Source organism: Kogia breviceps, chromosome 14 (genome assembly GCF_026419965.1).
Source record: "Kogia breviceps isolate mKogBre1 chromosome 14, mKogBre1 haplotype 1, whole genome shotgun sequence".
In the NCBI taxonomy this organism is placed as follows: domain Eukaryota; kingdom Metazoa; phylum Chordata; class Mammalia; order Artiodactyla; family Physeteridae; genus Kogia; species Kogia breviceps.
This window is the reverse complement of record NC_081323.1, coordinates 8,440,381-8,466,368: the sequence shown is the minus strand read 5'-3', so window position 1 is coordinate 8,466,368 and position 25,988 is coordinate 8,440,381. Positions and strand designations below refer to the sequence as shown.

The 25,988-nt window shown below is 42.8% G+C and overlaps 1 protein-coding gene across 2 annotated transcripts in view; it reads left to right on the top strand.

Moving 5' to 3' along the window:
- The window catches only part of TSHZ2 (teashirt zinc finger homeobox 2), a 446,407-nt gene that overhangs the window by 360,329 nt on the left and 60,090 nt on the right, over positions 1-25,988 (top strand). The window contains exon 3 of one of the 2 annotated variants that reach the window (XM_067012390.1): positions 23,526-23,542. The exons of the other annotated variant lie outside the window; for it this stretch is intronic. The gene's annotated coding sequence lies outside the window, so the exon portion shown is untranslated. Of the gene's footprint in view, positions 1-23,525; positions 23,543-25,988 lie in introns of those variants that run through there. 2 annotated transcript variants of the gene reach the window in all.

Genomic DNA, 25,988 nt, shown 5'->3' with positions numbered 1-25,988 from the left:
AACTCTCCCATGAGTCGCCACTATTGTCAGCTCAGCTTTGCAGGTAAAGGACCCTGGCAACACAACTCGATCAGGGACTGACAGCTTTAAGCCTCGACACCTGGATCCAAACCCAGACCTGACTCCACAGCCCATACCCTTAACTAGTACTTGAGATGTCTCGCTTTTCAAATGCCAAACAATTCAGAATTTTGCTAATTCTGCAAGCACTTTCTTCTACTTAATCCAAATTAGACTGGCTCTCTGTACATTTGCTTTCTATGACAATCCTGAGACGGTAAGCACTGCTGAGAATAAAGTTACAGTTTTTCTTTCTTCTTTTTTTCTGACAAGCTGTTGACTAGAAATGAAAACCAAAGACAAACTATTTATTTTTAGAGTTTCATGAACTTCGGATATTAAAAAATGATGAACACAGATGCAATAAAGTAATTGCAGCACACTTGTTTACGTGTGATGTATACACCTTGGACTCTTGCATTATTTTCCCCCTGCCCTGGGACAGAAGGTCATTATAGAAGCTTGCAGAAGCCCCCCTAAAGGATTTCTGCCCAGTGGTTTGTTTGGTGATTGTTTTTTTTTGGTTTGCATGTTTTTTGGTTGGTGGTGGGGTTCTTTTATGGGAGGTTGAGTAGTCAAGGCTAAAAGCTCTTTACACAAAATGATAACTGCTATCCCAAACCAAAATACCAACAGGGATTCGGAACCCAGGGGAATTTTATCACCACGGTGTTATCCAAGGGTCAAGCCACAAACTGGTAACACCACTGCATAACATTTTCACCTGTCCTGAGCAACGTGAGGGGAAGTAAAGATGATGTTAGGAACTTTTCAATAAGTGAAATTAAGGGCTTCCCTGGTGGCGCAGTGGTTGGGAGTCCGCCTGCCGATGTAGGGGACGCGGGTTCGTGCCCCGGTCCGGGAGGATCCCACGTGCCGCGGAGCGGCTGGGCCCGTGAGCCGTGGCCACTGAGCCTGCGCGTCCGGAGCCTGTGCTCCGCAGCGGGAGAGCCCACAACAGTGAGAGGTCCGCGTACCGCAAAAAAAAAAATAAAGTGAAATTTAGTCAATATAGTTTAGTATACTTTATTTGATGCAATTCAGTAAAATTTATTAAGTATCTTCTTGTGTCAGGCACTGTTCTAGGCATTGATGGAAACAGAATCTTTGTTCCCCTGTAATTCTTATTAGAGTGTGAACAAATAAACGAAAAATAAATACATATGGACGATGCGTGTAGTAGTAAGAGCCCAAAGAAAAGCAAGCACAGGAACCCAGGGAATGCAGTCAAGTGAGGGAGGACCACGCTCAGGAGGTGACATTTTAGCAGAGACTTGAGTGACTTAAGAAAGTGAGCCCTGAAGCCCTCGGGGAAATGTGTGCTGGGGATAGGGAACAGTAAATGTACAGTCCCTGAGGCAGGGCTGACCTCACGCTTTCAAAGAACAGCGAGGAAGCCGGTGTGCCGAGCAGAGGGAGGCCTGGGGGTGAGGAAGGAAGGAGATGAGGTTTGAGAGAAACTCACGAACAGCCTGTTGGAGCCAACACAGTGTTAATTTTTACTCTGAGCTTGTGTGTTTCCTGCTTTGTTGGTGATAAAATCACCTTTTTTTAAGGAAAAAATGGTAATGGCAGTGTTGGGGGTTTTTTTTAACTTTCTTTCTTGGCAAAATGAAATGTGGGAAACTCTTTGTCGATTCCTTGAAATTTTTGGAAGCTGCTCTGTGAAATCTAGAAGTCTGCGCTGCCTGCTCCAGGGACCATCTTGTGGCATTCTGTAGGTGGGAGCAGCACGGAGCCGTAGGAAGTGCCTGGACCCCAGGCCCCCTCTATCTCAGACACGCTGGGTGACAGGAGGCGGGAGATGCTATTTCTGGGCTTCACTTTTCTACTCTCTAAAATGAGGGGCGCAGTTTAAAAGAATCCTGAGTCAATGAAGGCATATAAAGGACAAAGAAAGCAGACGAGTAGAGTTAAAGCAGCCAAGCACACCTGGCCTTGGGGAGTGACAGTACCCCAGAGCTTAAGTACATGGATGTTTACAAAGGGACAGCTCTGCTCAGCTCCATGGTCACCAGGGGTGAAGGAAATCCCAGGGTTACTGTTACCTCCAATTTTCCAAGTAAAAACAGAAATCGTGGTTTTTATGTGAAATCTCCCTGTGTGTAAATATTAACAGCTATTTCCATTTACAAATAAACAACCCTGTGTGAGACCGCAGAACACATAGGCGGGATGGGGGTGGCTGTAGAATGGCCTATCAGTGTCCTAAGGCTGCCGTCATAAATCACCACATACTGGGCGGCTTCAAGCAGCCGAAATGCATTCCATCCCAGTTTTGGAGGCCACAGGTTGGGAATCAAGGTGTTGGCGGCTCCCTGCTCCCTCTGAGGGCTCCAGGGGAGGGGCCGTCCTTGCCCCTTGCAGCTCCTAGCTCTCCGTGGTATTCTTTGCATTGCGGCTCCATCACACCACCCTTGGCCTCCTCCTTTACGTGGCCTTTTCCTTCGTGTGTCTCTGGGTCTTCTCTTCTCCTCATAAAGGACACCAGTCATTGGTATCACCCACCCTAGTCCGCTAGGACCTCATCTTAACCTGATGACATCTGCAAAGACCCCACTTCCAAATGAGGTCACATTCACAGGCACCACCGGTTAGGACTCAAACATAACTTTAGGGGGGGAAGCAAGTCAACCCTCGATGAATGAATTCTTCTAGGCATTGATGGAAACAGAATCTTTGTTCCCCTGTAATTCTTATTAGAGTGTGAACAAATAAACAAAAAATAAATACGTATGGACGATGCGTGTAGTAGTAAGAGCCCAAAGAAAAGCAAGCACAGGAACCCAGGGAAGGCAGTCAAGTGAGGGAGGACCACGCTCAGGAGGTGACATTTTAGCAGAGACTTGAGTGACTTAAGAAAGAGATGCCTTGAAGCCCTCGGGGAATGATGAATTCTTAAGAAAGGAGATTCTGGCCTAGAAATCTGGGAACTGTAATATGATTAACACCTGCTCTGTCAAGTTTAGGATGACCATCTCTCCAGGAAGTGAACGGTAACTGGAAGAGAGCTGGTGTGGCTTTCTAAAGTGGCTTCTCCTGGCTCTGAGGCCTAGATCAAGTCAGGCACACCCTGTTTTTCAAATTGTGTTGCATGATTTTTCCAAGTTGTCGTACAAAGTACCACACACTGGGTGGCAACCACAGAAATTTATTCTTTCATAGTTCTGGAAGCTAGAAGTTTGAAATCAAGGTGTCAGCAGGGACACGCTCCCCTTTAGGGTTCTAGGGAAGGATCCTTCCTTGTCTCTTCCTAACTTTCTGGGGGCTCCCAGCAATCCTCGATGTTCCCTGGCTTGTAGCCGCATCCCTCAGAATCTTCCTCCTTCTACTAGGTGTGTGCCTATGTTTTCTCCTCTTCTCATAAGGACACCAGTCTTTGGATTGGTCCGCTCTAATCCAATGGTCCTGAATTTCAGGGCAACTCTATTCAACCCAGGACAGATTCTATTACCAATAAGATCCCTTCCAACTGCCTGACTCTGTGAATCTAATTTTTCTAGCTTTCCTTGAGAGTCATTGCTGATCTCTCCACCCATCTACTTCCTCAAGACGCTTGTATCAATTTCCAAACATCCACACCAATTTAAAGTCCAGGGTCAACTTGAACATGCCATTAGTGGTAAAATATTTCAAGAGGAAAAAGGCTTTCTTTCCTCTGCTGTTTTTAAACTTGATATCTCCTGACTTGTAGACTTCAAGCTCCAGTAGACCCCTCTGCAAAACTGCCTACAGAAATCATGATATAGTGCGTTCAGAGGAAGAAAACCAAACCACTTTTTCCACTTTCTTTGTCCCAGCCAATAAAGAACTTAAAGAAAAGTGTTCCATGCCTTTTCCAATCATACTCCTTTATGGCCTTTTCTACCTGCAACTCTTTATGAGTTTCCTTTCCATCACATTACTGATGAGTCTTTTCCCTGCTTTGCATGACAAAATACAGCAAAGCCCTAAAATACAGATACCTTGTTCTTGGGAGAAAATGGAAAAGTTCACAAGAAAAGAAAATGACATAAGATGAGTGAGTCCATTCTTAGCAATGATATTCAAAAGTAAGGAGATTAGATAATGATGCAATTAGAGCCCATTTCTTTGGTTTTCTATAATTCTGAACATTTGCTGACTTCTTTGACTGGCTTGGTATTTATTCTTATATCATAACAATTTAAAATCACCCTGTATGCTACGTCCAAGAGGGATGACACATTATGTGGAAAATACGTTCAGTGAAATTGTAAAAGGGACTCTCTGATTTTGACCTGAGATGTTATTATGAGGCCACCCAATCATTGTGGTCTTTTTTATTCTATCATTTGTGTTCCAAATGTTTTAAATATTTAATTTGTCTTTCTTCTTGTTTCCCTAATGAGAGTTTATTTGCATCCATTACATAATAACGGACGAGAAGTGCCTTTCTTCTTTTCAATCCAGTGAGAATAAGGACCTCAGGTAGGAGGGCAATGTAGTCAACTCGAGGAGACATGAAGATGACGTATAGGAGGGCAGAAGTCATGAGAAATAGTGGGATTCGGGACATATTTTAAGTTGAGTCAACAGGATTTGCTGATGGTTTGGCTGATGGTGGAATCTTAGAGAAAGCAAGGAATCGAGGATGTCTTTAAGATTCTGTGAGTGAGGTCTTTATCAAGTCAGAGCCACAGGTCAGCAGCATCAGGCTCCTGGAACCAGGAGCTGGGTGGGATTCAGGTGGAATATAGGTTAAAAGTCTTCCTGGGCCAGAGGTTACCTTTACAGTAGCAATTTTAAGTTGGCTTCCTATTAAAAGGAATAGATCGCCTTGGATTATATCATTGTTTTCCAAACTGTGATGTATATACTAGTAGGATTATTTTAAGTTCAGAAAAACTCTACTCTTTAACATCGCTTTATCCCAAGTCATCATTCATGAAATTATGGCCCTGATGGGCATGTTTTTCATTATAATTTTTAGGCATTTATTTCCCTGAGAATTGTATGCATATATGCACACACACACACACACACACACACACACTAGCCCACCAAACCCATGATTACATAAATTATGACCTAAGGGTGAGACTAATTTTTTAAAAACTGGTCAATTTTTTTAAGTATTAAGAGAATAACAATAAAATAAGTTCTGGGATATGGCAAAAATATTATGAAGGTGGCCCACGAATGATTGCAGTTTGAAAAACACAGAATCTTATCAAATCTTATCTGCGTGTATATGAAAATGACAGGAGAATAAAACTCAAGTTCAGTTAGTGAGAAGTTCTGCCCATCCACAGTCTACCTACGTCTACAAGTCAAGGCGACAAACTAGCGTAAAGCACGGAGATGAAATGACAGAATCTGAGGGGTGATATGAGTGGTACTTATTCCCCAAATGAAATAATGACTTACTAAAGGAAAGTTGAGTGAGGAAACACATTGATAATTGTCCAATAAATCTTTCTATAACCTCCCACTAGTCATCACAGCATTTCTGTCTCTTTTGAACCTTCTCAGGAAGATAAGTAAGACATAGCACACGGGCAAGCAATTGCTGGAAACCACACAACGGGGCTGCAGAACTGCTGCTTTTCCCTATGGGTCTTTCCATTCCCATGGCATCAAGACCTTCAGATAGGACATTAGCCAAGTGTAGATTGTCCTTTGCCCTCATTAGAAAGATTGAGAAAGACTCTTGTGCATTGAAATCATGTTTTCTGCCCTGGCCGTGGGACCTGGGTCAATTCAGGCCATCTCCTTATTACTGAAAGGATTTGAAAGGTTCTGAATCTGTACACCTTTGCCCTCCATATGAGACATACACTGAGATTCTGGGTACGAACCAGCTTTGCCCGTTTGCCTTCGTTTGTTCATTCACTCTTTCATTTATCCACTGCCTCCTGTGCCAAATACTGACATGACAAACACAGTCCTCACAGGCTTGAGCCTCACCATGTAAGGTATTCATTAGAGAAGATACTCATTAGATAAATACATAAATAATCAGCAATAGTGTTTGGTGTTACTAAGAAGCACAACGTGTTGTAAGAGTCTTTATTACACGGTCTTGGGAGTTAGAGAAGACACCCCTGGAAATCGAAGTAAGAAGGGAAGAGGTCAACCAAATGAGGAAGGGTACCAACATGCCTAAGGCTCTGGCCTTGAAGGAACTTGATGTGTTTAAAGATGAGAAGGAGAGACTTCCCTGGCAGTCCAGTGGTTAGGACTTCCACTGCAGAGGGCACGAGTTCTAGCCCTGGTTGGGGAACTAAGATACTGCAAGCCACGTGGTACAGCCAAAAAAAATTTTTTTAATAAAAAGTAAAGGTGAGGGGGCTTCCCTGGTGGTGCAGTGGTTGGGAGTCTGCCTGCCGGTGCGGGGGGCGAGGGTTCGTGCCCTGGTCCGGGAAGATCCCACGTGCCGCAGAGCGGCTGGGCCCGTGAGCCATGGCTGCTGAGCCTGCACGTCTGGAGCCTGTGCTCCGCAACGGGAGAGGCCACAGTGGTGAGAGGCCCGCGTACCACAAAAAGCAAAACAAACAAACAAAAAAAATAAAGGTGAGAAAGAAAGTCTCCATGGCTAATGGGTAGTAAGTCAGGGGGACCAACCATCTCATGGTTTGCTCCAGACCAAGGGGTTCCCCAGGATGTGGGACTTTCAATGCTAAAACTGAGAAAGTCCTGGCAAACCAAGCTGAATGGGTCACCCTAATAGTAAGCAATAAGAAGAGTGGTGTTCATTTGGGACCGAGTGTTGGAATTACTGCTGGCTACTCCTAGCAGATCCTGCCACCCTCTCTGATGCCTTAGGGGCTCAGGATAACAAGGATATGCTCTTCCACTTGTCTAATGCTGCATAATAAACCTCCCCAAATCCTAGTGGCTTAACAAAATAATGCATTATTCTCTCTCACAGTTCTAGGAGTTGACTTGACGCATCTAGGGGTTCTCATTTGGGGGTCTCCCATACAATTGCAGTCAGATGACAGCTGGGGCTAGACTCACTTGGAGGCTTTACAGTACTGGGTTGAAAATCGAAGATGGTTGTAGATTTCTCTACTCACGTCTGGCATCTCAGCTGGGATGGTTGGAGCAGCCAGGTGCTAGCTGTGCCTCTCTCTCTCTCTCTTTCTCTCTCTCTCTCTCTCTCTCTCTCTCTCTCCGTCTCTTTCTCTCTCTCTCCCTCCCTCCACTCTCTCTCTCTTCCATTCCCAGCTTCCCCTTATGGCCAGTTGAGCTTCCTCACACCATGGAGGTGTGTCTCGGTGGTCAGACTTCTTCCACAGTACTGACTGTCCATGAGACCTACGGAAGTTGCAAAGTTTTTTATGACCTAGCTTGGAAGTCACTTCTGTTGCACTCGGGTCAAAGTGAGTCACAGGCCTAGGCTACATTCAAAAACAGTGGAAGTAGACTCTTTTTGATGGGAGGAATAGCAAAGAAATTTGTGGCCATCTTTGTTCTTCCAAAGATGCTACAGGTCAGTTTACCCCATACAATCATGATGAACTTGATTGACAACCAGACATGTCTGGCCCCATGGGAAAAGGCAAGGAGTCATCACAAGTCTAGCTCAAAAGTACATATTTTGACCAAGGCTTGTGTAAGTCAGGGCCTGGTTCTCATGGTACAACATTTTATAATCCTTTTCAAGAATATTACCCTTACTGTCTTCACATCAGCAAAACATCTCACATGATGGTATAAAGAAGGAACAAACCTGTGAATGCAACCCCAGTTCAAGATATTCGTTTGCCTTGAGTGTCTCCTGCAGTGATTTTTGCCATCTTCTTGCAGAACCTTAGCATCTCGGGGAATCCTACATCCTCTCCTTCCCTGACCGTTCTCATTCTCCTAAACGTTCCCAGACAAATCAGAGCCCTCTCAGCACCTTGGAAGCAAGATTATCCTTGACTCTTCCTAATTTGTCACAATCCATTCATTATCACAGGTCAGCAGACTTGTTCTGGAAAGGGGTAGATAGTAAATATTTTACGCTTTGCAGGCCTCACAGTCTCCATTGCAATTATTCAACTCTGCTGCTACAGCCACAGATGATACACAAAGGAGTGGGTATGCGAGTGTGCCAATAAAACTTTATTTGCAAAAAACAGCGGCTGGTCAAATCCCACGGGCCACAGTTTGCCCACTTCTGGATTAGATGACAGCCTCAATTATATACATTCTCTATTTCTCCTAAGGGAAATGTGAAGACAAAATATCCTAAGGTGGGAGGAAGTCCAGTTCTGTTTAAAAGATTAAAATAATAGGACAGGGCTTCCCTGGTGGCGCAGTGGTTGAGAATCCACCTGCCAATGTGGGGATACGGGTTCGAGCCCTAGTCAGGGAAGATCCCACATGCCGCGGAGCCACTGAGCCCTTTCGCCACAACTACTGAGCCCACGTGCCACAACTACTGAAGCCTGCGCACCTAGAGCCCGTGCTCCACAGCAAGAGAAGCCACTGCAATGAGAAGCCCATGCACCACAACGAAGAGTAGCCCCTGCTCGCCACAACTAGAGAAAGCCCGCGTGCAGCAACAAAGACCCAACGCAGCCAAAAATAAATAAAATAAATAAATTTTTAAAATTATAATAAATAAAATAAAATAATAGGACATAATGCAGAAAACTAAGATAAAATATTAGCCAAGGAAAAGGTCACTCAAAATTTCCCTGAACCTGGAAGCCAGAAAAATATCACTTCAAATTCATGCTGAATTTGCACTTTTAAGCCCCAACAGGTTTTCTCCCTGTTTTAGTGTAGACTCCGAACATTCATAACAAAGGTAAACCCCCATAGAGTCCTTTTCTCATGGCAAGAGTTCAATTAATGCATTTGAAAATTAACTCAGCGTTTTCCAAAATGTAAAATGTACACCTCTGGTAATAAGTGAAAAGACTTGAGGTGTATGGTTAATGAATACTTTTTATTTAACTTGTCCATTTATTTATTATAAAATTTATTTTAATATGTTTTTTAAAAATATTAATTGCCACATGGAAGCTATTACTTCACTGATGCTGCTTAGGACAAGCTAAAGACTATGGTTATATTTTTAAGTGAGTTGATATAAATAAAATTACTAAAGAAAAATAATATTAGAGATGATCAAAGTATGGAAAAATTGTGAAAACAATAAATTATTCTTCCTTAGGAAACAGTGGATTCAGTATTTCCTGTCCCACCCTGCCTATTCAAATACCAGACTAACCACCTGGTGAAGATTGGTGCCACGGGATAGTTTTTTGCTTATTTGTCTGTTTTGCTTTTTTCATCTCTTTTACCTAGCACAGTGCTTGCTACATAAAGGGCCCTCAAAACACCGAATGAGCAAGTAAACTAATTAAGCTGTCATTCAAGTTATTAGGTGCACTTTGAGTCATGGGAAGTAATCTGACCCAAACTCAAGGATATAGTATTTCAGAGGTTCCTAAGGACAGGCAGAAGTTCACAGAGCTGAAGAGATGAGCTTGTTTAAAATCAGTCGATTAAAAGTGGACAGTCTCTTGGGATGTCTTTGCCAAGAGAAGCCCAGTGGTGCTATAAATCAGGCTGGCTAATTGAAACAATGTTTTAGGAATTAAGCAGCAATTAAATTAAATGAGAAAGTTTCTAAGGGACACCTTTGACACAAGGGGGAAAAAGTCAAAACAACCCCAAGAGTCTATGGGGAAAAATGGTTTTCTTCCAAGGGGCTTGCTGGTTAATAATTATCAAAGACATCTGTGATTAAAATCCTCTTCCTTCCAGAGGCTTTATGATCTTGCCATAGATTTTTCGCATGTCAGATCATAAGCCAAAGTGGAAAAAATCACTGAGGTGTCAAAAATGTAGCAAACCATGGAAAAAGGGACTTGGAAAGGGAATATGGAGCAAAAAGTTCTGGCCTGTCGAAAACTAGTTTTGAGAAAGCAGTTCCCAAAACAGACAGTATAATCTGCATCTGTTTAGCCAATGAAAGTAATTCAGGTCATTTCAACATCAATGTCACCAACTTCAAGGAAAGCCCAATTTGAAGGCTGATAAAATGTGTGTGTGTGTGTGTGTGTGTGTGTGTGTGTGTGGTGATGTTTTATGAAAGGGTCATCTAAAACTTGGTAAATTCTTCCATACCAGTGTTTTCCAAAAATGTAGGACTCTTACTACTATCTGCAATAGAGGTGATTTTAGGTAATAGGTAATACATGGTAGGGGTGGATTTTCTTTAGCAATTATGTACTATTTTGTATAATTAAATAAAAATACATCTCGTGCATCCATATGTATTATTATGAATTATTCCTTAGAATGAGGTGAAGTTTCTTAAAAGTATGTTAATTTTTCTGAAAGGAATTTCAAGGAAATAATTGAACACAAGGATAGCTCTCAGACATGGTAAAATTCAAGAAAGTTGTTTCCCAAACATGGTAAAATTCAAGAAAGTTGTTTCCCAAATTGTTGACGGTTGTGAAGCCCTAATCGGTACAGAGCTGTGACTGTTGCTAGCATACAGTGCAAAAGAGGAGTCCACATCCTTCATTTAATAAAATCTAATGAAAATAGTAATAGATGTAGAGGGTGGGTATACAGAGTCACTTTTCAAGCTAAGATTAATCCAGGTTAATTATCCAATCTATTGGTTTGATTAGAAGAGTCTTGAAAAATAGCCTTCATTGCTAACATTTAACTGGGCACGCGATGACCTCTTTTTTGCAGATTTAAGAGGGATTATTTACGTGAAGCTTCAAAAGAGTGGCAGTTGTGCACGTTTCTGTCTTTTTAATAATAATGACTTTGATTATTATTATATTATTAGTTTTCTTAGGAAATCCTCTCTAGCTCAAACAACTAGGAAATATTTATAATAAAAGAGATACTATAATGATGACTGTGCTGATCTCATCAATTCAGATTATATTTCAAACCCATCCTATGCAGACTCTGGTGTGCAGAGCTCTAACCTAGGATCCAGCATTGAGTACCTATGAAATTTTGTGTGACTCATTTAATCACTAAGCCTTGGTTGTATCATCCGTAAAATGAGGATAAGAATTCCTACCTGACTGATGATTAAATCAGAGAATGCCGACAGTGTGTATAAAATACCAGGTGTGAAGTAGGCCCACTGTACATACTAACTCTTCTTCATTCTTCTTCAGAGAGAATCAGCACATAGCAGACCCTTGATTATTCAAAAGATAGGTCATAAACCCTTTAAGGATACCAATACCACACGAAATCGCCTCCACGGATCTTTGATTTCCTGACTTAGAATGATCGCTCTCTAGACCTTTCACTTTCTCTTTACCGCCATCGCTCACTTTAATAGCTGGCTTCCACTGGGCAGTCATTTTCACAAAGGAACAATGCTTTCGCGCTTGAAGGGTTACATATGTGAGGACGAATGGAGAAGCACAGAGACGTGGCCATCGTGAGACGTATATCCTGGCTGGTCCTCCAGGCTCGCCGCTGCCTTGGCGGCTTGCTCTTTCCCATATAACCTGGCTTGCTTTCTGCCAAATTCACAAATGAGCTGCAACTAAATCACAAATAGGAGCGTGCCATGGACATTCAAGGTTGTCCCTAAATACCTAAAACTGTAAACTGTCCAATCTGTGATTGACAGAGGTCAACTGTATTTGACAAGTGCCCCATAGCATAGAAAATGAACGCATTTGCTGGCCAGTAAAAGCCCATCATCTCTAATTTTCTGTGATGATTCAACTTGTATTGGCATCCTGAATGCCCCTTTCTTTCTTTTCCCCTTCCTTCCTTCTTTCTCTCTCTCTCTTTTTTTTTTTTTTTTTTTTTTTTTTTAGTGGTACGCGGGCCTCCCACTGTTGTGGCCTCTCCCGTTGCGGAGCACAGGCTCCGGACGCGCAGGCCCAGCAGCCGTGGCTCACAGGCCCAGCCGCTCCGCGGCACGTGGGATCTTCCCAGACCGGGGCACGAACCCGCGTCCCCTGCATCGGCAGGCGGATTCCCAACCCCTGAGCCACCAGGGAAGCCCACATCGAGCGTTTATGCCAGGCCCTTGGCGCCCTTGTGTTCCTCTGTGACTGTCCCCCAACCAAAGGGGAAGAGTCAGAGGGGCTAAAGGATCTGGAGAAAAGAAGAAAAAAAATCAACGAACGCCTGAGCCAGCACAGCACGGGTGCTCGGGTGTGGGCGAGCGCGAGGGGCCCGACGGATCGCAGACAGCTGTGAGGGGTGGTCAGACGAGACCAGAAACAGAAGGCGAGGATGATGATACCTTGAGTATTCAAGGTGCGCTCCTTCAGCCCTGATGCCCTATCCCAGGACTGTGTGGCTCCTTTGAGTCCGCAGTCCTGTCGGCCCTGCAGAGACTCGAACCATATAGTCACACAAGATTCACAGTAACTACAGATGTGACCTCCGAGCCCCCAGCTCTCAGGGCCAGAGAGAAAACCTGGCATGAGGAGAAGGACAAGGTTCTACAGTTTGAGTTCAAGACACTACTTCTCCACCCCCTAGCTCTAATGACCTTGGGCAAGTCCCTGCTTCTTCCTCAGCCTCAGTTTCCTTATCTGTAAAATGGGATGCTAATCCCTACTTTACAGGGCTTTTGAAAGAGACCGTCTATGAAAATGCTTTCTATACCAGAAAGACTACACAAATATTAGGCATCATTTTACTCATGGTTTGCGATCAGCCTGAATGCAGCCCTAATCACACAGCCCTAAATCCTGGCATCTACCCTAGAAGTTCAGTGGGGGCAGATGAACCTATATGACTTTTATTTTTATAACTGCCTGACTGTTTCTTACAAAAAACATGCACTATTCCCATTTCCTCCTAAATACCTCATTTATTTAAGCTTGCTAGTTATTTCAGTTCTGGAAGTTTACCATGTAAGTGATTGGCTGTTCCCTTAATATAATTTCAGGAGGCATCTAAAAAGCTTAGGCTTCCTGAAGAAGCCAGATCTGATATTTGCAATTTGAAGTGTTCCCAGAACAATCCTCGGGATGACACGGGAATTCCACCTGAGACTCTGTCTGCTACCCTTTTGCTGTATGGGAAACCTGAACCAGCCAGAGTGACGCCCCTGGGAAGGCTTCTGTGACCTTGACCAAGGGGAGGTGTGAGAGTCAACCAGATTCCCTGAGGGGCTATGAGATGCAGGGATTTCTTCCAGAAATACAGGGAAATTTATGCCAGGAGCTCACGGGTGGGAGCTGTGAGTTGGTTCTTGCTTTACAGACAAATAGCAGGAAGGGAAGAAAGGGGCAGAGAGGAAGACATTCATTACTGCAGGCGAGAGATGTGACTGGGGCTAGAAACCCCAGAAAGAAGGAAAGCAAAAGTGCAGCCCCCAAACGGCTTCGTGAATAAAGCCATCCACTTCTAGCCACATGCGGCCATATTTATTTAAATCAGATTAAGATTCGAATACAGCATCTTTAACAATTGTATTCTTTGGTGGAGAGGCTGTCACACAAGTCCGTATCTTCTTTCTTTATGGCCTCACTCTTGTAACACCCCCGCAATCCTGCCAGGGTAGTAGCTGTGAACTGTGTGCTGCATTTGCCATCACAGGTCCTGACAACTAATCCCAAGCTTACCGCTTCCCAGCTGTGTGACTGCAGCAAAGTAGCCTGACCTCTCTGGGCCTATGTTCAACAATACAAAAGGACCATGATACCTGTTTCACCTGTTTGTAAGTAAAAATACTCCCTGACCAGAAAACAGATGGTGCGGTAATGGGCCATGTGGTATCTGTAATTACTCAGCATATCCTCAAATCAAGTTTTTAGCCTTAAACAGAGGTTACATCTAAAATTGCAGTTAAAAGGCATTATATTTGCTCATTCTGAAAAATAAAGGAATCGGCCCAGGAAGAGTATTCCATGTGCCATAGGAATAACATGGAAACAGGAGGCACAGAGGAGATAAGCCTTTCTGAAAAGGGATTTTTATCGCTTTGGAATGTCACTTTATTGCCTTCTGATAGCTCAGCTTCTCAAAAATAAAAAACAGAGGAAAACTCAGGAGTTAGTATTGCACACACACCCTGGCTAAGTAGATATGTTCGCCCTCACAAGAAGAAAAAGGCTAATCAACGTGTGATCGTGATATACTCCCAAGGACCAGTCCCGGGCTCCTCTGTGTAGGAAAGCAGATCACGGCCTGGTAAAGGACAGCCCCACGCTTACAGTGAGAGGAGGATGGGTACACATTCTCCATTCCTGGGGCGGACAAGCCTTTCTCACAATTCATCCTTAATATTTCACTTATCTCCCTGTCACCACGGAGGCATTTTTAAAGTCACCAGCAGGCCCTGAGCTCTAATCCAGGCCCCCAAACAGAGCTAGGCAGTAACTGGTCCACAGAGAGCTTCTTTCATTCATTCCATCAATTTCATCTACCTCTTCCTGGGCCGCTGGGCCAGGTGCTAAGGATAACTGGGAGGGACAAAGCCCAGGCCCTGCCTAAGGCAGGAAGGAGCTCGGAACTTTTGAGATTCTAAAAAGAAAGCTCCAGAAGCTAGAATCTAGGGAGCAAAACAGGAGAGTGGTCCAGACAAGCAGGGGAGGAAAGCAGGGACCGCATCACACTGGACAAAACGGTGTTGCCCCAGCCCACAGAGGCAGCCTCACCCCAATCTTTCAGAGGATATTTCATCCTCAGCGCTCACCAGCCCCTACGTGAGCCTGCCTTTTCGGCATACGAGGAGGCTGGACCCACCGGCATGTATTTAAAAGGAACCCACAGCTCGGGTCTTAGCGCGGCCTGAGACTCAATTGCAATGACAAGGCTCTGTATTTATCTAACAAGCCTTGCTCCAGTATTTTCAGGCCTACTGTTTAGAAACACACAGTGGGGGAAGAAAGAGAATAAATATGGAAATCAAATGTAAAAACTTCTGGCTCTTGCAACCAGCTTCCTGGGGGAATTTTCCCCTGTGTTCTTTCCACTCAGCGGAATGACTGCTAGTCATTAAGGAAATCTGTGACGAACTCACGGTACAGGAATTGTACACCAAGGCTCCCATCCTCATTTGCATATCCCAGTTTTTGATTGGCAGCTGTACACGAAATGCCATATCAGTTGAAAGTATGTTGTGAGCTTGCACTAATGATCCTATAGCTCCAGGGAAACCTGCCATATTGTAATTTGGCTATCAGGCATGAAAGAAATAATTCTAAGTGCCAGGAATGCAAGACTGAATAAATGTTTCACTGCTGCAGGTTGCCAAGGGTGACACTTCTGATTTAGTATAAACGAATGCCCCGTTGCCTTTGGGGTACCGGGAGTTTGCATTGTATCTGAGCTGTGTGTATAAAACATTAGTCTAAGAAAATGGCTTCAGTGTAAGATGGGAAACAGAGGCCTGCTCCCAGAAGGCGACAGAATGTTTACAACTAATCACTGGATGAAAGGATTTTGCTACCTTCCATAATGACAGGCAAACAGGATTTGCTTTTCCCGAGATGGAGAATAATGGTTATGTTAACTCTGCCTCGCCTTTTTTTTTTTTTTTTTTTAAATGAAATGCTCTTTTGTAGAGAAAATCACATCTGTTTCCTTTTATATATGAAAGGGATATAAATTCTTTTTTTCCTCCCTCTGTGTGAATAGCCCACTGGTGTACCTTGGAATTAAATAACCCTTTCTGATGTCATCCGGATTTCAGAGGTCTGGAAAGATGGCTGTCACTTCCTTCTTCTTGGCTCCTGACTTCACACACTTGCCTCTACACAGAGGCTTTAGAAGTGAGGAGGATCACTTTTGCTTGAGTTTTCATTAAGGTCCCAATGCTAATTTCAAGCATATCTAGCTCCACGGGGGTCTCACTTTCCGTTACAAAAGCCCACTCGTCTACCGTGTGAAATGCAGAAAATGGTTGTCTAAGAGTAGTGCCTTACTGGAAGAAACGACCCGGGAAGTTTGCTCCTGTCTGTGGTCTCAGCTGACCATCTGGATCCTGGCTTCAGGATCATGTTAAGATATGGTTTTTTTTCCCTTGATTCTGTGTGGGGATATTCTTCAGAAATGGTTTCTAGTTTGGGACTTTCTTCCTTGGACATCTTTAAAGCGCAGACTCAGGTACCTGTTAGGACAGAAGAGTGGTCATAAAAAATGCCACGGTCATTTTGCACTATAGGCAAAAGTCATTGGGAGGTAAATCAAATCAGAGGTGGAGGGTATCCAGACATCTTGTTCTCAATTCTCCATTTGGGAAAAGACCAACCTGACTCTTCGCTCCCCTCTTGTTTGAAACACCATTATTGCAATTTTCCTACACGCGGATGGATTTGGCAAAAGTGGTAGTGAAAAGCTAAGGGTACGTTAAAAGATAAAATTAGGAGTATGGTCAGATTTACCCATCTCTACCAAACCAACTGAGGAAACTCACTTCATACCAATCCCTTGAGCATTTCCACAGTTGCTATCTTTCCCCTACTTTTAGAATGTTGTAAAGACTCGATAACACAACAAATATTTGTTGGGCATGTCCTATGTGGTGAAGAATAAGTTATATGCTTTTAATACACTACACAGATCCCATAACCTATAACATCTTACAATGTTTCTATGCAGTAGGGAAGAATTTTAAAATTGGAAGTAAGGTGCAGGAGATGTTCATTAAAATTCACATTTTTTATACCTTCATTTGACATGCAAATTATTGGACATTTGCTCTGTGGCAGGCTTTCAGGAGACAAAAGAAATGAGGCAGGGCCCCTGTCCTCAAGTAACTCCTAGTCCAATGGGAAATGCCCACCAAAACACACAGACAAACAAACAGGCACTTAGAGGGTCATGAGAAAAAAATGGGTCAAGAGCTCGACAATTGTGGTCACAAAAGACAATGCCAGTTTAGAAATACACAAAGCAAGTGGCCAAGCTCTTCTCTAGAACTTTCAAAGAACAGTGTAGGAAAATTTTTTTTTCTTTTCTTTTGTATATGAGATGATGGGTGTTCACTAAACTTACTGTGGTCATCATTTCATGGTGTATGTAAGTCAAATCATGATGCTGTCCACTTAGACTTATACAGTGCTGTATGTCAATTGTATCTCAATAAAACTGGAAGAAAAAAAAAAAAGAACAGTTTGATTTCAATTTAAACTCAGAAAACCTCACTGTGCACCTACCTGTGTTCCAGGTTCTACGTTTAGGTACTTTCACAAATGTTATCTAGTTTAATTCTTCCAATGGCAAATTATTCACTGATATTAAAATTACAGAGGTTCAGTGCTAAATGAAGTAAACCCTGCAGGCAAGCAGAGACATACTGTTCCCCGTTTGTGATCAGAGATTTTCTAAAAGTACAAATGTTTGAAGGTCCAGACATCCGCATGTAGATTTCCCTAGTATTCCTTCCTTCAGTGTAACTCAATACTTCTTAAACATTAGCAGGCATAAAAAATGACGAAACAGAGTTGACTCTACAAAACTCTATATTTAAGGCAGATTTAGGGGATTTCCCAAGGGTAATTTTGTTCTGTGAAGTTTCTGCTTGAAACCCTACCTTAGAGACCAACTCCTACATGATATTGTCTCCACTGCCCGTCGAAAGGGTCATGAGAGCCCAGAGGAAACTGTGTCTAACTCCACATTAGGCCTAGAGGAAGGGTAGTCATGGAAGACTTCACTGAGGAGGTGGCTTTCCATAATGTATAAATTAGGAGAGAGAATTCCAGACAGAGTGGCCAGGACAGGCAAATGCCAGGAGGTGACAGAGCATGCAGGCTTTGGGTTGAAAGGCTGAAGGCAAAGTAGTGAGAAATGGAGCTAGAAAGGTAGACAGATGGCCATGCTCTGCTGTTTGGACATTACTGGGCTGGCTACTTGCTTGTTTCAAGATCTCTAGATCTGTGGTTTTCAGCTAGGGTGAGTTGACCCCCAGGGGACGTTGGACAATGTCCAGAGATACTTTAGGTGTCACAAGAGAGAGAGTTGGTATTGGAACCAGGGGTAGAGATCAGGAATGCTGTTAAATATCCAATGACACAGGACAGGCCCCCATGGCAAAGAATTAACTGGTCTGAAATGTCATAGTGCTAAGGCTGTAAAAGGCTGCTCTGGACCACTTTGCTGCTAGACCATTGCTGGAGTCTTGAAGGTAAATGAAAAGCTGGTTTAAACTTTGTACCTTGGAATAAGGACGTCTCCGGATAAATATTTATTTGGAATTCCTGTTTCCTTTTGAGCTGGGTGAGGGGGTAGGCAAGGGAGAGAGTGACTTTAGAGAGAAATATTAACCTTGCAAATGTGCACATTTTCAATTCACATCCTAGTGACAGGCTACAACTTGTAATCAGTATAAAATGATTTTCCGGGAGAGTAAATGCTTATTTTCACTGTCTTGATGTTGGCACTGGATTACTTGGTATTAATCCCAGAGTGACACAGTCACATTTGGAAGCCGTGAGATTTATCTGGATGTCTTGTGAGGCCAGGGGCAGCCTTCATTTTACATCCTTGATCTTGGAGAATTTAAATCATAGAGCTGCTTTTCTCTGTATGCCAGGGGTGTGAAAAGGAAGTTATCCACCAAGGACAAATTCCAAGAGCCATGCAAAGCCCAGAGAAGGGAGGATGGGCATGTTGCCGTATACCTTATCCACCCCATGCTCAGCAGCAAACAACAGGCACTTATTAAATACCAACTGTGTGCTTTTCGCTGGGCACAAGAGATCAACAACTCTGAGACCTGTATCCACAGGCTTCACTGGACATTATTCCAGCCTCTTCTCTCACATGTGCCCACGCTATGAGGTTATGCTTGCTTGGTATAACTGTTCTGACCAAATTTGCCATTGTTAGCTCTTATCCATAGCTTTTATCTAGAGCGGAGGCCAGCAAAATTTTCCATAAAGGGCCAAATAGTAAATAGTTTTAGTTTGCTAGCCATGTGGTTTCTTTTGCAACTACTCAGCTCTGACACAGTATGAAAGCAGTCACAGATGATACAAAAACAAAAGGGCATATTTGTTTCCAATAAATATGCTGTATTCCAATAAAACTTTATTTACAAATCAGGCAGCAGGACTGGATTTGTCCCGGAGGCTATAATTCACCAGCCCCTGATGGAGAGTAGCTAGTATCATATTTTAAAGACGATGCCTTACAAATATTTAAGTGATCCTATTAAGAATCATACAAATTTTCTTATGTTTTGACCCAATAATTTCACATTTCAGGATCCAGTCCTAAGAATATCTTTGGATTTTCACATACACGTTTTTGTACAAAAACGTTCACTATAGGCATACTTAAAATAATAAAAATTTGGAAGCCACTTTATTGGTCAACAATAGGGCCTCAGAGAAATCTCGTTCCATTATGGAACAATGGAATTTGGGGAAGTCTTTGAAAATGATCATTCTGAAGGGTCTTAATGATGTATACGATGTGAAGTCGAGAAAAAGTGAGATAGAAACTGTGCATAGAGTTTCATTCCAATTAAGTTTAAATCTGCATATTCATAGAAAAAGACTAGAAGGAAATATACCAAATTGTTAACTATGGTTATCTCTGAATGGTGAGATTACGGGGTGATTTTTCTTAAAATGAATCCCAGCATGGAGTTATTAAAAGAGGGCAAGTGTAGGCATCCAACAGATTTAGCTTTGCTATTTCACTGCCTCGGGCAGGTGACCTTTACAGGGTTACTTCAGTTCTCTGAGCCTCATTTTACTTCTTTGTAAAACACATGTAGCTTCTAACTTGCCAGATTGTTGTGAAACTAAATAATGTTATATATATAAAATGCCCAACAGAGTGCTTGTAACATAGTACATACCCAACAAATGGTAGCTGTTAATATCATTATTCTTCGTTCTAAGCAGTTTTGTATTTGATTGTAGTGATGGTTACAAAGATCTACACGAGGGATAAAATTGCACAGAACTACACACACAAAAATCTAAAAATTGTCAAAACTAAGGTCTGTAGCCTAGTTCACAGCGTGTACCAATTTCAGTATCCTGGCTTTGATACAGTACTACAGTTATAAAATTGATGGCACCACTGGGGGAAACTGGGGTATGAGTATATTTTGCAGCTTACTGTGAATCTATAATTATTTTAAATTTAAAAGTTTTAAAAACATGTTAAATCTTTTAAAACTTCCAACTGCTCCCATAATTCACATTTGTTTTCTTTTATAAGAGGTAAACCTGAGGTGCTGAGAGACTGCTCTTCTTCAGGTCAATCAGAAAATCAGCAGGAAAACAAAACAAAACAAAACAAGTCACCGAACATCCAGGACTCTTCCCAGATGCTAGCCCTGGCTCACAAGTTGTCCTGTGTTTTACGAGGTTGATGTTCCCTCAACAAGGAATGTGGCCTCTGAGGTTTAAGGGGAAACTGGCTGTCCTTCATATTCATATTAGTTTTATTTTTTCACATGAACTATTAAAACTGAAAATAAGTTTTACAATAAATTAAGAAAACCGGCTTAGAGTTGGTAGAGTTACAGCTATCTTTGCCAAAAACTCAATTCGTTAATTCAACAAGTACTTGCTGAATGTCTACCATGTGCAGGCACTGTTCTAGGTGCTGGAGATGTGCTAGTGAACTAGACTGATCCAGTTTCTGCTCTTGAGAGGGATGCAATTTAAGTCAAAAAGCTGTCAATTACAGCCTGAGCTCTCCCACTTGCTTACCATGTGCCTTAAAAAGCTACCTGGGTGTTAACCTCCTCTATAAAATAGGTTTTTGGCCTTATATCATGATGACAAACACACATACTCCATAACTCCACCTCTTGTACCCAAGGCAGACATCACTAATCAATCACAGTATTCTTTTTTTGTTAACATCTTTATTGGAGTATAATTGCTTTATAATGGTGTGTTATTTTCTGCTTTATAACAAAGTGAATCAGCTATACATATACATATATCCCCATATCTTCTCCCTCTTGCATCTCCCTCCCACCCTCCCTATCCCACCCCTCTAGGTGGTCACAAAGTACCAAGCTGATCTCCCTGTGCTATGTGGCTGCTTCCCCCTAGCTATCTATTTTACATTTGGTAATATATATAAGTCCATGCCCTCTGTCACTTCGTCCCAGCTTATCCTTCCTCCACCCCGTGTCCTCAAGTCCATTCTCTATGTCTGCATCTTTATTCCTGTCCTGCCCCTAGGTTCTTCCTTTAAAAACTAAAAATAGAACTACGATAGGACCCAGCAATCCCACTACTGGGCATATACCCTGAGAAAACCATAATTCAAAAAGAGTCATGTACCACAATGTTCATTGCAGCTCTATTTACAATAGCCAGGACATGGAAGCAACCTAAGTGTCCATCGACAGATGAATGGATAAAGAAGATGTGGCACATACATACAATGGAATATTACTCAGCCATAAAAAGAAATGAAATTGAGTTATTTGTAGTGAGGTGGATGGACCTAGAATCTGTCATACAGAGTGAAGTAAGTCAGAAGGAGCAAAACAAATACCGTATGCTAACACATATATATGCAATCACAGTATTCTTTCCCACTGAGTTTCAAGGAAGACACAGACTTTGAATCCTTCAGAACAATTTGGCACTATTGGCATTTGGGTAGGTAATTCTTTGTTGTAGAAGGTTGGCCTATGCACTGTAGGATGTTTAGCAGCACCCCTGGTCTCTACCACCTAGATGCTTGTAGCATACCCTGCCCCCATTCCTGTTGTAACATCCAGAAATGTCTCCAGGCATTGTCGGGAGAGGAAAATCACCCCAGTTGAAAATGACTGCTCTAAATGCTACCATTGATTAAAGCTTAAAACGAACGAAAATTATTTGCCGTCTCAGGACCAGCTAATTTCTTCAGGTCTCTTCTGATCCTTATATAGTCTATGATTCCATCGATTTAGAAAATGTGAACAACATTTCTTTATCTAGAGGAAACAAAGTTTTTTGATAAGGAAAATGAGGTGCAAAGAGGTTAAGTAACTTGCCCAGGTTGCATAGTTATTCAGGGCAAACTCAAAATGCAAATCTACAACTTCTGAGCCCAACAAGCCCTGTCCATTGTGTACTATGGGTCTATCACAAATGACTTGAGCTGAAAATCCAGACAACCCATAAGGCATTCAGGACCGTGCACTCAACAGGAACTATTTGTCTCTAAGATATGGACAAATCAACACCTTTTCACTAAAGAAACCAATCAGAAGCAGGGCCTCATGGGTTACATGAATAAAAATGGGACCCAAACTCTGCATTCAGGAAGCTTCCTAGAGTATGTGTGTGTTGAGGGATTGGGGTGAATACATACATAAACTCTAGCGCAGACATCAGCTCATTAAGGTCAGGCCCGTTTTGACATGGGTGCTATACTCAGGAGAAGTGCCCATCCATCATATAAACATGTTTGTAGAACAATATAAATCTTTACTGCAGCCTCTCCCAGTATGCCAAAAAGGGTGCGAACATCCATTCATTACAAACTGCTTTTTGATTCTTTTTATTCATCCCCTTCTTCCAAAGCTCCACTTTGCATGAAATACCAACTTGTCCCTAGCAACTCACCCAAAATGTGCTTCAAAACCCCTTCGAAGCCCAGCCTCCTGCGGTTCTGTTTCTCTTTGCCACTTCCCTCACCTTCCAGTTGCCTTTCCACATGTAACTTTTCTGCTTTTTCCGTTTTTTTTTTTTTTAACACATTCATTGATGCTTTTATTTATTTATTTATTTTTTCTGCCGCGAAGCTTGTGGGATCTTAATTCCCTGACCAGGGATCGAACCCTGGCCTAGAGCAGTGAAAGTGCCAAGTCTTAACCACAAGACCACCAGGGAATTCCCTAACTTCTCTGCTTTTTAACTGTAAGTGAATCAAGATAGCATTGGCTCTTTTTAATATTCTCCTCACCCATTTCCCAGATTTAAAAAACAAGACCAGGAGCCTGCTGATAGAGCAAAGTTCCCTTTAGCACACAGGGAAGGCAAAGAAGCTTTAAATCCTATTGTGGGAAGGAGAGTTCAGTCCTATGTAATAGAAGGTGAATTCATGTAAATAATACACACAGATATCATTCAACCAAATTAATGAAATAATATCTGCCAAAGCACTTCAAAAAGTGTAAAGCACAATATAAATATATGGTATTGGAGAAGCGGTTTCTGGAATAAGAAAAACTTGACTTTTAGATGAATCTTGAAGAATTGATAGAATCTGGACCTGTGGAACGAGAGGTGATGAGTATGCAAAGGAGAAGCAGGCCCAGAATTCAGCGCCAGCAGGAGCAAAGACGCTGTGCAGGAAAGGGTTGAGTGTATTAAAAGAGCCTGTATCGGTCCTTAAACTCAGGCTTCTTAAGTTTACTTCCTGTCTGGGGCATTCTGTGACACGTTTCCAAATGGAAAACTCATTCCCAGGTGAGCTAGCCAAATGAATAAATAATGCAGAAATTATTAAGACATTTTCCAGAGGACCCCAGCATTTCCTGTCCTGACAGTGAGGCTGGATTTGACATTGGCTAACTCAAGAGGTTAAAAATAAAATCTGTGACCAATTCAAACTTCCCTCCTAAGGGTTTTCCTATCATCTAAGATTGGGCTGAGAGACAATACCTGTAACCAACTTCTTCGGACCATCTTAACATCCGTCATTACGTCATGAGCGTGACCAAGTGGACGTGCCATCAGCTAATCACTGTCCCGGGCTGCGAGAATAGGAAGGAATATGGAAATAAATGATGACTTCGTTGGTCAAGCTACAGGATGTTAAACGAAGAGGGGGCGGGCTTCCCTGGTGGCGCAGTGGTTGAGAGTCCGCCTGCCGATGCAGGGGACACGGGTTCGTGCCCCGGTCCGGGAAGATCCCACGTGCCGCGGAGCGGCTGGGTCCGTGAGCCACGGCCGCTGAGCCTGCGCGTCTGGAGACTGTGCTCCACAACGGGAGAGGCCACAGCAGTGAGAGGCCCGTGTACCGCAAAAAAAAAAAAAAAAAAAGAAAAGAAAAGAAAAGAAAAAAAAGAGGGGGCGTTTAAAAATGGAAATGTTCACGCTAGATGACTTTAGGTTCATCAGACACAAGTTAATCAGTGTGAAGGATCTTAAAGGGAAAAAACAAAAATATTAGCTCGCATGTATACAGTGTTTCCTGCATGCCAGCTACTCCCTCGTTTATCCTACCTCGTTTATTCCTGACAATGACCCTAAGAGATGCAGGTACTTATGTCCACTGTACAGATGAACAAACTGAAGTGGAGGAAGTCAGGTTACTTGCCCAAAGGTCACACAATGGGTAAGAGAAAGAATCAGCATGTGTGTTGTCTAAAAAGCCTCCAGAGGCAGTGATCAGGAGAGAATATTGAGAAAACCCCTGCCCTCCAGACCCTAAAAACCACGGAAGCCAGAGCATAACTATCTCATCGTATCCAGGAAGACTGGTTGTCTCATTACAAATGGTGGCAAAACGAGGGCTCAGACAAGGGTGTCTCACTCACAGGAATCAATCAGCCTCCTGGCCATGAGTTTTCTAATCTGTACCGTGGGTGTCAAACTATCTACTTCCCAAATGAAAAATTATCTAGAGAAGCTCTTCAGAAAGTAATAGCATGGTTAAAAAATAATAATCATTTTATATATATATATATATATATATATATATATATATATATATTACAATTAGGAGTATCTCAAGTCAGACAAATTGATTTGAATCAGCACTACCAATTATTATGAGTCTTATCCATGGACAATTTGGATCCCTCCCTAATTATCAGTGTTTTCACCTGGAAAATGAGAATAAGAATCAAACCTATCTCATGGGCTTCTGGTGAAGATTAAATAATACTATGTATGCAAGGATAATATCCTTTGCACTATCCCCTGCACACAGTAAATGCTCAACAAATATTAAATAATAGTACTAACAATAAAGAAATCATAGCTACAACATGCTGTGCTTAATTACAACAAGATTGCAGTACCTATTCCGATGAACCAGAGTATGATCGCTTGAGTAAGAAATAAAATAAATATACAAACGGCGAAACTTTAACCTAATAGCATGACCGCTCCCAAAGTTTAGCATATTACTGGAAATCGCTAATGGAGCACTGCCCATTATTCATGATCCGAGCACTAAGGAACCATGCATAATGGAGCAGAGTCCCTGCTAACAGCCGATTCACGCAGGATAATTTAAACTTGTTTGTATGTAAATAAAGGACGAATCTTTGAAGTGAGCTTTAATGAGATTCTGCTTCATCTTCAGTGTATCCTGGGAGAAAGAGTTCAGTTTTTCCGCCGGCATCCGGCTCCTGTTGGTGGCGTGTAGGAAAGAAAGGGCGGGCTTAAATTATGAATGGCTCTTCTTGTCTTTGTGATAACAGGTGAGCAGCAGGGGGTGCTCATCCGGGGGCACCAGGGAGATGGAGAGAGACACCCCAGTTCTCCTCCAAGGTGGTTTCTGAATCAGAAACTTACAGAAGGCCTTGGCGGACTGGAGTCTCAGAAGACATTCCTCATGGAAAGGAGAGTGTTACAGACCCTCGGAGACGGAAATGAACCAGTGGGTCCTGGCGGGAGATGCTGGTGTATCAGCATGGCCCCTGCACCTTGTCATACTCCACAGGTGCAGAATCCCAAACCTGTGCCAGAGGTGACCTGGCAAACAGCTGGCACTGCCCAGTGACTGCTGAGCCAATGTCTGAAGAGGGCTGGTGTTTGGTCAACTTGGCCTGACTGTCAGAAGCTCCCAGGAAGTGAGTCTGTGTTTTTGTTTTTGTTTTTGCGGTACGCGGGCCTCTCACTGTTGTGGCCTCTCCCGTTGCGAAGCACAGGCTCCGGACGCGCAGGCTCAGCGGCCATGGCTCACGGGCCCAGCCGCTCCGCAGCACGTGGGATCTTCCCGGACCGGGGCACGAACCCGTGACCCCTGCATCTGCAGGCGGATTCTCAACCACTGCGCCACGAGGGAAGCCCTGAGTCTGTGTTTTGATTGTCAGGGGAAGAGTTTCTGAAATCGGTGGTTTAGGAAAAGCTCGA